The 13,066-nt window shown below is 45.9% G+C and overlaps 1 pseudogene across 1 annotated transcript in view; it reads left to right on the forward strand.

Moving 5' to 3' along the window:
• Positions 1-13,066, forward strand: part of LOC146800035 (uncharacterized) — a 172,096-nt pseudogene that overhangs the window by 24,913 nt on the left and 134,117 nt on the right. Inside the window, exon 2 of the transcript XR_014967612.1 lies at positions 11,520-11,646. The product of XR_014967612.1 is annotated as an uncharacterized LOC146800035 (transcript). The remainder of the gene's footprint in view (positions 1-11,519; positions 11,647-13,066) is intronic.

Below are 13,066 nucleotides of genomic sequence, written 5' to 3' on the forward strand. Positions count from 1 at the left end.
GAGTGCCCCAGGTGCCCGGCCCAGGAGGCGGACCTTCTCCACATGCTGTGGGCCTGCCCGGGATTGTCGGCCTATTGGGAGGAAGTGGGGAAGACCCTGGAGAAAACGACGGGGAGATCCCTTTCGTTGGATGCGGCGGTGGGTCTCCTGCATTGGTTCCCTCATACCCCCAAGAATAAAATATCTAGTAAATTCATCGATTTGGGGCTGCTCCTTGCTAAACGGGAGGTGACCAGGAATTGGAAGGCACGGACCGGCCCGACGGGGAGCCGGTGGCACAGCGAATTTTTGAAGTGGGCAGCGGGGGAGAGTACGCTTAGATACCAGCTAGCTTGGAGGCAGCGTAACGAGAAGGCCGAGGAGACAGCGCTGGAGTGGGAGATGCTCGTGCAGGCCCTTAGGGAGTATTGCGCCCCCGGCGATGCCGAACGAGAGGAAGCGGCGCGCCCTGAGTCCCGTTAGACGGTTGCACTGCTCAGCTTTATTGCTTTCCCCATGGGTCCCCAAGAAGATCCGGTTGCGGTTGATGCCGCGCGCTGATGGCGGGGGGGGGGAGGGTTTTTCTGGGATTGGGGGGTTTTAAGGGTGGGGGGGTGTTTTTGGAGTTATAGGGTTGTTTAGAAAAGCAGATGAAGGACAACGAATCCTCCGGGCCGACCTCGACAGCCTCCTGAGCCCCCACGGACTTTCGCCGCCCGACCCCAGGGTTGTGGGCTGAACGGCTGTGTAAGCAATTTCCGGGGGGGATCGGAGGGTTGGGTTTCAACGCTCCGGTTTGAGATGTAATGCTGGCCGATTATGTAAAGATTTACTAATTCCTGCAATAAAAATAATTTAAAAAAAAAAAAAAAATGGAGTGTGTCTATTGTCCAGATATGTACAAAGTTGTCTGCTGTAGAAAGAGCTCATCTGCTGCATCTTGAGCTCCAGATGGCTCCAGGATATTATTGGATAAATGTTATGTAATGGGCTAATTTTCAACGAAAGACTTTTTAAACATGTTATATTAAAAGACATCTGGACGATTTCCTTTTATTAAGACACAGCTACAACCCAAGGACCTACTTAGATGGTGGACAGATTCTCTCAACAACTGTCTCCTGAATCGTTCCAGTAAACTACAGTTTAAACAAGCCAGAAGTCAGGCGCCCTTGCCCGGGACGTGGGCGGGGCCTGCTCCGGCAAAAACAGAAACCGGCGTGCCGTGCTAACGCGGGGCTCCGATGCTGTCCTTTTGGCATTCTGAGCGGCCCCGTCTTGTAGCGAGCCGCTCCAACGGGGCTGGCATGTGGTTGGAATGGGGACAGGAGATGTACGTGTGTGGACGTGCATGTTCACGTGCGCGTACACCGGCTCAAATCCACCAAAAGCCTTGCGCGTGCCCATCTCCTGCCCACTTTCGAGGCAAGTCAGCAACAATAGATCTCGCTGGCGACCGCGCTTTCGCGCTGTGTTCGCCAGGCGAGACTTAATAAGAGCATTTCTTTAGCGCGTCACCTCAGTACACAAGATTATAGCACTGAATTGAGAGGAAGTTATTAAAAGTGCTCATTTTAAGCTTGAGTTAAGCCCGCCTGTTCACAACAATGCCATTTGTGAACTAAGAGGTGTCAGTTGTCATGCATACCCCGAATGTTGCCTAGAGTCTTATTATATTTAGAGTAACATTAAAATCTAGTTCATTAAACATGAGAAGTTTTTGTACAGCACGCATCTTGACCAAGCATATTTCAAGGTGGCAATAATAAAGATGAAAACGGAAGTGCCGGCAGGCAAGAAAACACGGACGGGGGGGTGGAGGGTGAGAAGTCACAGACTGAAGAAAGGGGGCGGTGGGGTGGGGAGACAGGGAAGAAAATAATGTTAGGAGTAAAAGGGCCAATAGCCGTGGAAGGATACAAATGATGAATGAGTTGGGACTAACAAGCCTCAAACCAATCGTAAGGCAGCATTTAAGACAAAAGCTATTGGGTTGAGAGTGGGCGGAGTTTCCACGAAGCTTCCACACTACAGTATATACTGCATGCCTCACAAAGCGATGGCAGCGCATTCGCGCTGCAACGCTAGACGAGACCTAAAAAAGGTTTTGTTGTATTGCTTAGGTCCTGGTGGTCTCAAACCTTATAGTCAGATAGAGAAGAACCTAGAGAAGGAGATGATTTGTTTTCCCACGCATTGGAAGACCTGGATGCACATTTTAATCCTACTGTACGTGTCGCTGTGGACAGATATAAATTCTTCCAAAGTAAACGGCAAAAATGAGAGTGTAGATGAGTATGTCTCTGCACTAAGAGGGCTAGCTTTAACATGCAGATTTGGGGTTTTACAAGAAGAATTTTTGCGAGACTAAATAATTATGCACACTAGCAATCCAAACACACAAAACAAATTGTGGGTTAATGGTGAATCCCCATTAAAGGAAGTAGTAGCTTTGGTCAAAAAAGACGAGCTTACAGGGAGATGTGCTAAGGCAGTACTTGATTAACCAAATTAAGTAAAACTTCTTAGTAAGTCTTGGGATAACAGAAACGAGAAAGCTGAATGTAAGGTTAAACATAACTCAGAATGTAACCAGGAGAAAAAAAAAGGTATATGAAAAAAGAACACTTGGGGAACATCAGGCAGTAAACAGGGTTCAAGAAAATGTTCCCGTTGTGGTTCATGTGAGCATTTGGCTAATTTCCAGAAACGTCCAGCAAAATATCAGAAATGTGGAATGAATGGGCATTTCGCCAAAATGTGCAGGAGGAAGAATTACAATTCCAGTATGAATGTTAAATGTGTTCGGGGTGAGGAGGAAAGAACTAATGTGGCATCTGAAGATTCAGCTAAGTCTGATGTGAACTATGTATTTTGTATTGACTATGATATTTTGGATGTAAACCATGTCAAGGTTAAGAAACCCAGGTGTAAAGTTAATATGGGTGGTTTTAGAGATTCTTGGAGAAAAGGGCTTAACAGTGGACTATAACAAATGCAAGTTTGCGCAAAATGAAGTTGTGTATTTAGGACAAAGCATCAGCAAGGGTGGGTTAAAACCTAAACAAGTTCTCATTTCTGCAATAGTGAATGCACCCAGTCAAACTAGTAAAGATGATGTGAGGGCATTCCTGGGATTAACGGAGTATTACTCTAAAATCATAAAAAATTTCTTAGGGAAAACTTATCACATTCAGCAGCTGCTTAAAAACAAAAATTAATTTGAGTGGTCCAGGTCATGCCAGGATTCCCTTACTAACATTAAAAGGGAAATCAGCGAGGCACCATTTTTAAAGGGTTTTGATCCCTTGGCTCAGATCATCCTCACTACTGACGCCAGTAACAAAGGCTTAGGTGAGGTATTGTCACAACGAGACAAAGCTTGCAATGAATGGGTGGTGGCCTTTGCTTCACATTCGCTTATGGCGGCTGAGGAGAAATATTCAGTCATCTAATATGAAGCGTTAGCATGTACATGGGTCATTAATAATTTTCCGCTATATGTTTGGGGATTCCACTTCATTCTTCAAATTTTATTGCAACTTATCCTGAGCAACTATCCCTGGCCGGGCTTGGCTCCGCTATTTACCGATATACGCTGCTGTGGGGGATTTTTTCCCTGATTCCCCTGTGACTCTTTCTTTAGCCGGGCTTGGCTCCGCTGCATGCTGCCATACGCTGTTGCAGGGGATCATTTCCTTGTGACTTTTCCCTCAGCCGGGCTTGGCTTCGCTGTATGGTGTGGTCGGGACTACATCCCCCAGCAATCCCACTTGTGACGAGGACGCCGCTGACACTATCTCCAGGTGCCAGGAGGCGCATAAAGGCATGTGTGGGGCCAAGGCCCCTGTGCAACTTATCCTGAGCAACTATCCCTGGCCGGGCTTGGCTCCGCTATTTACTGATATATGCTGCTGTGGGGGATTTTTTCCCCGATTTCCCCTGCGACTCTTTCTTTAGCCGGGCTTGGCTCTGCTGCATGCTGCCATACGCTGTTGCAGGGGATCATTTCCTTGTGACTTTTCCCTCAGCCTGCTTGGCTTCGCTGTATGGTGTGGTCGGGACTACATCCCCCAGCAATCCCGCTTGTGACGAGGACGCCGCTGACGCTATCTCGAGGCGCATAAAGGCCTGTATGGAACCTCGTCCCGCGGGTCGTGCGGGAGAAGCCCGGGACAAGGGCGGGCCGTCTGAGGCCGAAGGAGGCCGGGCTGGGCAACTTCTCCTGGCTGCCTAAGTATGGACTGATTCAGGTTGTGTAAAGTTACTATTGTGGATTGTTGTGTGCTTTAAGCAGGGTGACTGTACAATTTGTCTCATTCTCTTGTGGGCAACCCTGTTGGTTAAATTGGTATTGTTATTGAGGGATGTTATAGTGTTTTACTGTTCTTGATTTGGGGGTTCTTTATTAGTCTTCACTTCGTTTTTTCAGGCTAAAGACGATGGGCAAAACTAAGCCAGTGATTAACCGTCCCTGCACTAGACAAAATGTAGTCTCTAACATTCCTCTCCCAAGTCTCACTGCTATTGACAAAATGTTGCAAAAAACTATAGGGGTGGTGGCAACTGCAATAGAGAATACCGAGAGACGTTTTTCTCTTACTCTAAGCTTACTCTCTCCTCCATTACCTGGGAATGTTTCCATTCTTACGGATAACCACCAGGTTTCGCTGTTTGTGCCCTCATTTGCTGAGCTTCCCTGTGCTCAAGCAAACTCAGCGGCCAGCCCAGTGGTTAGTTCGCCCAATAATATATCATTATTCCAGGTCCCTCAAGAAACTCCCAGGATTTAAAAGCCTTGTGGCAGAAATAAGAAGGTAAAGCCACCTAATAAACCTTCTATAAATAGCTCTGCACTCAGAGTATCTTCAAATCTTGGACCAACACAACCGTCTGTTTCTCTAGATCCTCTGGTATGGGCTACCCACCTACTAATTGATCTGCAAACCCAATTGGAACAACTCATCACTTCTCAATTCAAAAGCCTGATGAGCAAAATCGATAGAGTTGTTTCCTTAATTAATAGCAAAACTGCTGGGCATTTATCTGCCCCTTGGGACTACTCATATGGTTCCTGTGATTTCTATGCCTATTCATCAAGGCTCCTGCCCTACTGTATCGGTACCTAGTTCTAATGATATTGGGGCGCGGGTATCAGCTACTACGAATACACTTCCTCCCACTATAAGTTCTAATGTACCCGATCTTCCCCCACTTTCCAGGCCATCTGTGTCCGTTTCTAGCTTGCCCCCACCCCTCTCTTCTTTTTCTATTTTAGCATCTGGCAAGAGGAGAGTGGACTGTGATTTGATACCCCATTCTATAGATGGGAATGACCATAGCACTGGGCAACTACCACCATCACTTCTTCCCCAGCTGCCTCCGGAGGCCTCGCCATATGTGGTGGTTCTATCAGGCGTCCCCCCCCATTGTCTGGTGCACGCCAGGAATCTTTCCCTGAGTTGAAGAACAAGGTTACCCACTGGTTGAACACCTTTAGATCTTTGCCAAGAGGGGGCCACGGGGAAATTTGTTTGTGAGAAGGGTGAGTTGGTTGGGGGTGAATCAGAAAGATGAGGGAGGTGATTGTGTTATCATTAACTTCAGGGATCCTAGAGTGGTTAATTACATTCTTGAATGGCAAGGCTCGCCTTCCCAGAGCCCGATTTTACCTCTCCCGTTGGGACAATTTTATGAACGGCCGGTTGGTTTGGCCAGGCCCGCTTTAAGGAATTCTCATTTTGGCCTGCAGACGGCTGTCTATAATGTTCCAGTTGCCAACTCCTTTGGCATACTGGGCAGCGAGGTTTGACTAGTCCCTTGTGTGGGGGTTACAGGTTTAATACATGGCGGGCCAATGCCACCAAGATGGTGGGGGAGAGTGTAGAGGCTGGTCTTCCCACTGCTTGTTATCTAAATACATCTATGACTTCCTCTGGCTCAAGTATTGGTATTCTTTCCGATGACGTAGGTTTGACCTTAGTGACTCACCGAGGCCTTCCTCCAGGTCCTGAAATTGTACCCTGTAGTTCCTTCGGGGATGTCAACTCAGGCTCTCTAAATGGGTCATGGAATGTAGCAGGGTTGGGCACCAAACTCTCTAATCCTGACTGGGAAGCATTGGTAGATGATTGACCTATGCCTCTTTCAAGAGACCTGGATGACGACTTCTCCGGTTAGGGCTGGTTTCGCCTCCTATAGTATTCCGGCGGTGCAGGGCCCCAGGGGGCGACCCTCGGGGTGTCTGTGTATCTGGGTGGCTACCCACTTTGGGTGTACAGTGAGAGTGATCGACTCCCACTCACTAGATATTCTTTGCATTACTTTGAAATTTGGGGACGGTACCTCGGTACTGGTAATCAATATCTATCTACGGCCCACTCCACTACGGTTGGGACTTTCTATTCTCAACGCCCTTGATGACCTGTTGACTTTGTTTTCTGCATTTGCCTACAAATTCATTGGGGGTGATTTTAACTGCCACTTTGAACCCCTGGCTGGTATCCCCTCTATTACTTCTGAGGAGGATTCAACCTGGGATATTCAGGACTGCCTTATGTATTCTGCTATATGTTTAACACCATTGGCTATTGAGATCAACAAGCTCTTAGTTATTCACTCTCTTCGAGCTTGTAATGGCAGACTTGTACCTGATGCCCCGGGGAAGTGTACTTAATAGATTGGGCAAAAGCTCAACTATTGACTACATTTTGGTAAACGTGGAGTTTTGGCCCCATCTCAAGTCTTTTACCATAGTGGACAGGGCTGATAGTGATTACAACCTCCTTAGATTGGAATTACTGCATTACTTGGGCCCTACACGAGTTCCAGGGATCCCGGACCAATCTATAGCACCTAATCTAACAGTGGCGGCAGGCGGTCGTCGTATCAGGTGGTCAAAGTTTTTGACTACCCCAGATAAAATCACCGTACTTTACTCCCATGTGGGCAACCTCCTAGCTGAAGCGTTTGTCCTCACGGAGGGTAGACAGGATCCGTTATACTTCCAAGAGCTAGAGATTACCCACACTAAACTCATTACTATGGCCGCCAGTTTTTTTTATGTTGCGGCCAACTCCAAGCCGAATGGGGTGAGGAAACAAGTTAATTGGTTTAATTCTAGTTGCAGGGATGCAAAACGGGCACTTACGCTGGAGGTGAAAAATGGTACCCCGCACAGTATTAGAGGAGCCAGACTCTTGTATAAATCCATAACATCGGAATCTAAAAAAGACTGGGAGGCTGCCAGGTGGGCTAGTATAAAGGACGCCCTGGATAACCATGATTCCAGGACCTTCTGGAATTTAGTTAGGTGTGGTAGACAAGAGGGATCTTCTGCTATAACTCCCGGCTTGAATGAAGAGGTTTGGCTGAGGCATTTTAAGCCTCTTTTTTGTCTCCCGACAAGTGATATCGTAGTTGAATCAGCACCAATTTTGACTGGTTTATCTCCCCAAGTGCTTAATGAAGTATGGGTGTCTGACCCACCACACTGCACTTCTTGTGAAATTCAGGCTGCCTTAAAGAGTCTTTCCCCTGGTAAAGCTCCCGGCTTAGATAGGATTCCCGGGGATTTATTTACAAGTGAACCGCTGGTTTGGGTACCATACCTACAGTTATATTTTAATGCAATCTTCCTGGGTATGGACATCCCTTATACTTGGAAGGCGCAGAAATTATTCCCATCCACAAGAAGGCATCTCCACTAGACCCGGCAAATTATCGGCCCATCCGCCTTATTGACGTCTTACAGAAAGTGTTTGCCCGTCTCTTATTAACTAGGCTTGAAAGTTGGATGGATGAACATCATATCCTATCCTCCCTTCAAGCAGGCTTTCGCTTTAGGGTTTCAACAACTGACCAACTGTTCAGGTTACAGCTGGTATACTGGAAGATGGTGCTTTTGGGGAAGGGTTCCCTCTACCTGATCTTTGTGGATCTTAGATCCGCATTCGATCTGTTTCAGAGGGACAAGCTCTGGTCAATCTTGTTTGAGATGGGTGTTCCCCCATACCTTTGTGACCTCTTTAAGCGTCTCCATTCTGGAACGTATGCGAGGGTCCGCTATGGTATTAATTGTGAGCTCTCTGCTCCCTTCCCGGTAGACAGGGGTGTAAGGCAGGGGTGTGTGTTGGCTCCCACTTTTTTTTCCCTGTTTATCAATGGTCTGATTTCACATCTATTGGGGGCAAAAGATCTAGACTCTCCGATTCTAGCAGCGCGCAGAATACCTGCCCTAATGTTCGCTGATGACACCCTTCTACTTTCAAAATCTCCAGTGGGTGTCCAGCGAACTTTGGAGGCCTTTTGTTCTTTCTGCCGCTCTAGAAATCTGGAGATAAATCTCTCAAAAACCAAATTCATGGTTTTCAACTCTCAATCATCAACTTATCCCCACCCACACTTAGAGGGATGTATTTTGGAGAGAGTCTCCACTTTTGATTATCTGGGAGTCACCCTGAATGATAGGATGGAGTGGGATTCCCATATGGTTAAGGCCAATCTTAAGCTGACTCAATCAACAGGTGGAATCCTAAAGGTTTTTAATGAATGTTCCTATAAACCTCTAGGTCCCCCAGTTGAAATATATAGGGCACAGGCTAGGGGAGCGACTCTATATTGCGTAGAGCTTTGGGGCCATGTTAACGCCACCTCTATGTCTATTACTGAGAATAACTTCATCAGGCGTCTCTTAAACCTTCCCAAGAGTACTCCTTTGACCTCTCTAAGATTGGACTTGGGATTGGCTCCTATCCAGGAGACCATCCTACACCGACATTTGCTATATTGGAGGAGACGCTGGTCCACTCCAGAGCTGCTAAGCTATAAGGAGGAGTTAATCGATCTACTGTCTTTAAGGGGATCGGGCAACATCTTGTGGCTCAAACATGTAAAACCGCTCTGCTATGATTTGCATAGGGAAGATCTGTGGACTTCGCCTGGAACATCTTGTCCTTTGATTAGTAAGAGGGTGTTGGGGTTATTCTTAAACAGTACCACCTGAATCTCCGTGATCTGAATTCTAGCTTGGGCAGGTTGTCCCTCCGATTTCTGGAGGTGAAAGATCACTATGTTTTTTGAAAAATTTCTGGATGACATCCAGCCCTCGCTAGCAAAAAAATTATACCTTCAATTCAGACACAGATCTCTCCCACTGCGGGCCCTGTTAAACAAATGGTCGGGCTCTTCCTCCATGTGGAGCCCTTGCCCTGGTTGTGACTCTGTAGAAGAGACCGATCTGCATGTTATGCTTTTTTGTCCCTCTTACATCGGGGCACAAACTAAATGGATTGTTCCCCTCGGTAAATCGAGAGGCCTCAGGGACTACAGGGAGGTTTACAGATTATTAAAATATGACACGACCCCTGTGTTTGTATTCGCAACTTCGAGATTCCTCCTTTCTATGTGGTATGTAAGAAGTGCAATAATCGAGTTAAAAAGTGTCTAGTTCTATGACGCTTTACCCTGATATTTATTGTACTCAAATTGGCCCTTGATTGTCTTAATGTTTTATCTTTTTAGTATATTTTATGTATTTTTAATGTATTGTGGAATAGCATGATTTATGAACCCCTATTAATGTGCAATAAGTATTGCATATATGTGCTTTTATGGTTTTTAACCGAAAATAAAGCTTGATGATGATGATGATGATGAAAATTTTATTAACGGCAGGTCTATCTAATGCATCCCCCCCAGAATAAGCAAATTGCTTGATTACAACTGTGACATTGGGAATCATCCTCGACTCAACGCTCTCCATGACCAAGCAAGTCAACGCCATCTCCTCCTCCTGCTTCAACACCCTCCGCATGCTCCGCAAGATCTACAGGTGGATCCCGACAGATACAAGAAGAACAGTCACACAGGCCCTCGTCAGCAGCAGACTCGACTACGGAAACGCCTTCTACGCGGGAGCCCCGACCAAGCTCATCAAACTACTGCAACGCATCCAAAACGCCTCGGCACGACTGATCCTCGACATACCACGCCACGGCCACATCCCCCCCCCCCCCCCCACCACCTAAGAAACCTGCACTGGCTGCCCGTCAACAAGAGGATCACCTTCAAGCTCCTCACCCACGCACACAAGGCCCTCCACAAGGCCGGCCCAGCCTACCTCAACAGACGACTTTCCTTCTACACTCCTAACCGCCAGCTCTGCTCTGACAACCTCGCCTTCGCAACCGTCCCGCGCATCCGAAGAACAACAACCGGCGGGAGGTCCTCCTCCCAACTCGCCACCAAGACCTGGAACACCCTCCCACTGAACCTACGACAGACCCAAGACCTGCTGCCCCCCCATCCAGGCCTTGAGACCCTCACGGGTATGTAGTGCGCTCTACAAATGTTGTTTGATTGATTGAATACTGGCCTGGTGTAAAAAACACAGGGTTGCAGATTTCCTTAGCAGGTTACCGTTACCCCATGAAGAGCATGATGGGCAATTTATGGAGGAATTTGATGAAGCAGTTTCAGTTTTCAGTGAAGGACTTGAAGGTTTTGCACTCCTCGAATGGAAAGAAGAGGTAGCCAAAGACCAGGCATTACTGACAATTTGTGAATTCGCTGGTGGATACTGGCCAAAAAAAAAAGTCTAAAAAATGAAGAGAGGAATTTTTGGGAAATCAGACATGAGTTGTTTGTTGATGAAGGCTTACTATTTAGATCTTGGAAAATAATACCACCAGTCATTTTAGGAAATAGGATTCTTCGATTATGCCATGAGGGACACCCTGGCATTTCCAAGACCAAACAAAGAATTAAATGTAATTACTGGTGGCCTGGCCTGGACAAAGATATTGAACGTTTAGTTAGGGAATGTGTGGCTTGTAATGATTCGGACAAGAGACCTAAAACATTCAGAACCCCTTTGAGTCCGATTGAAGCGCCTAGCATGTCTTGGGAATGAGTTGAACTAGACATTGTGGGACCAGTTGAGGGTCAGAACGGTAATTATAAATGCATACTGTTGCTTGTTGACCATTTCAAAATACAAGATGGCCTAAAATCAAAATAGTTCAGAATGCCAATTGTACAGTTGTCCTCAAATTTCTAGACAAACTTTTCACGAGAGAAGGGCTTCCAAAATGTATATTAACTGGTAATGGATCACAGTTCATGTCCTCAGCTTTTAAAGCATTCCTTCTTCGCAACTTCTTCTTCGCAAAAAACAAAATATGCAAATGACACAAAACAGGACGCTCAGCCTTATTCCAGTCTTGACAAACGACATAGCATACCTGATCAGGCCTGCATGCCCCTCAGTGGTTGCTCATGTAACCCAGAATAACATTCAATCCACCTATCAAGTCCAGAAAGCAAATTGGGGAGCTTACAGTACTCCTTCCTCAAGCTCTCGCAGTAACCTATCGAGAAGTAAAATTCATTACTTGTGATTTCTGTAAACCCCCACCCTCCCTCCCATCGAGAGAAATAAAAGCATTCATTACATGAGCGCATTTTGTTCTATATCATGCCTGGCTGCATTCAGATTTTAATGTGATATAAACATAATTGTTTTAAAAATTTTCTTGTAGATGCTGCTTACATTCCAGGATGTGGTTGCCTGTTTCTCACAAACAGAGTGGGAGCTTTTACACAAATGGCAGAATGATCTTTATGAAAATTTGATGAAGGAAATTTACCAAGTCCTAATGTCGCTGGGTAAAGTTACATTGAATGTATTTTCCAAAGTTTGCATGTCCTGCAAGTGGCTGGTTTATGGTTGTCATAATACTGTTATGTATGCTTGAGTTCGCTATATGTATGGTCATTGCACATTAATTGTTTATATATTTGAATTCCATTTTAGACCTATACAAGATGCGAAATGAAAGATGTTATGATCCTCACGGTAGGACAGGAACACATGAACATGCAATCATTTTGTGGTGTAATTTCTGAATTTCTGTTCTGGGCAGTGCATCAAAGGCAACACAGCCGGAGGGGTGGCAAGAACTGATGTTTGTGGGAAAATAGTATCAATAGAATAGGTGAGCAGGGGATCATCTCCTAGGGTGGAGGCCTTAAACTGGCCAAGATTTAGCAACAGATCTGCTTCAGAAAACAATTACGTGACTGTTTGCAGCATTATTATTTATTCGAAGAGTGGGGTTAGAGGAATTGTAATGTGGTGCAATCGTAACTTGTGCAATCTCTCCAACTGTGGCCCATTTCATGGTTACAGTTCCCGATGGTTGTAGTTTTTGGGTTCATTTTTTGGACTGTACTGATGTAGGGTTACAGAGTTCAAATAAGTACATTGTTATAAAAAAAAAGGGGTGCCAGAATGAAGTGTGACAGGTTGGCTCTCTTGGTCTGAAAAGAAATGTGCCTCAAGTCCTTTCCTGGAAGAGATCAGTAAGCAGAGGCCTTTGATGTGGGTTCTTCTTTCCTGTTGTAATTCATTTCCAGTGGGACAGAGAGAAGTATTTGGCTGGTGGCCTGGAGACTTTCTTTTGGAATTATAAACTCCAAACCCTTATGTACTGAGAAGACTATTTGAATTTTATTCTGGCTTGCATGAGAAAGCCAGTGAAGTTTCAGCTGGGTGTGGGAGAACTGCCTGCATTTCGCTGTCCCTCAACATTGTGTTGCTGTTTTTAAACATTTTATGTAATTTAGAAGTTGGAAGTGCAGCACAATATAATTTTGAGTAGTCCAGTATGGAGGTGATTGTAGTGCCCACTACTGCAGCTTAGAGCTTTGGTGTGATGCGTGAAAGGCTTTAAGTTGGAGTCCTATGTTGTGAGGAAACATGCCATTAGTTGTGTGACCTGCACAAGCAATGGGTCCACGTTCGCCCTTCACTGGAAACCAAGCACCCCATTGTATCGCTTGACTCCGTCAGGGTAGCGAAGCACAGCAGTCCAAGGCCTACTCAAGGGAGGTTGTGTGGGCTAGTAAAGACCATTCGCTGACGCGCAGTAATAGCCCTCAATAAAGGATTGTCCATTCTCTGCTTTTCCCTAGATAAGTAAAAGTACATTTATTACACTCCCACTACTCGATACTATGCATGTTTTTACAAACATACATAAGGCTGGTGGAAACATTACATTTGACCTCTAAAGGGCCATGACCC

The sequence above is a fragment of the Triturus cristatus genome, chromosome 8 (assembly GCF_964204655.1).
Source record: "Triturus cristatus chromosome 8, aTriCri1.1, whole genome shotgun sequence".
Classification (NCBI taxonomy): Eukaryota; Metazoa; Chordata; class Amphibia; order Caudata; family Salamandridae; genus Triturus; species Triturus cristatus.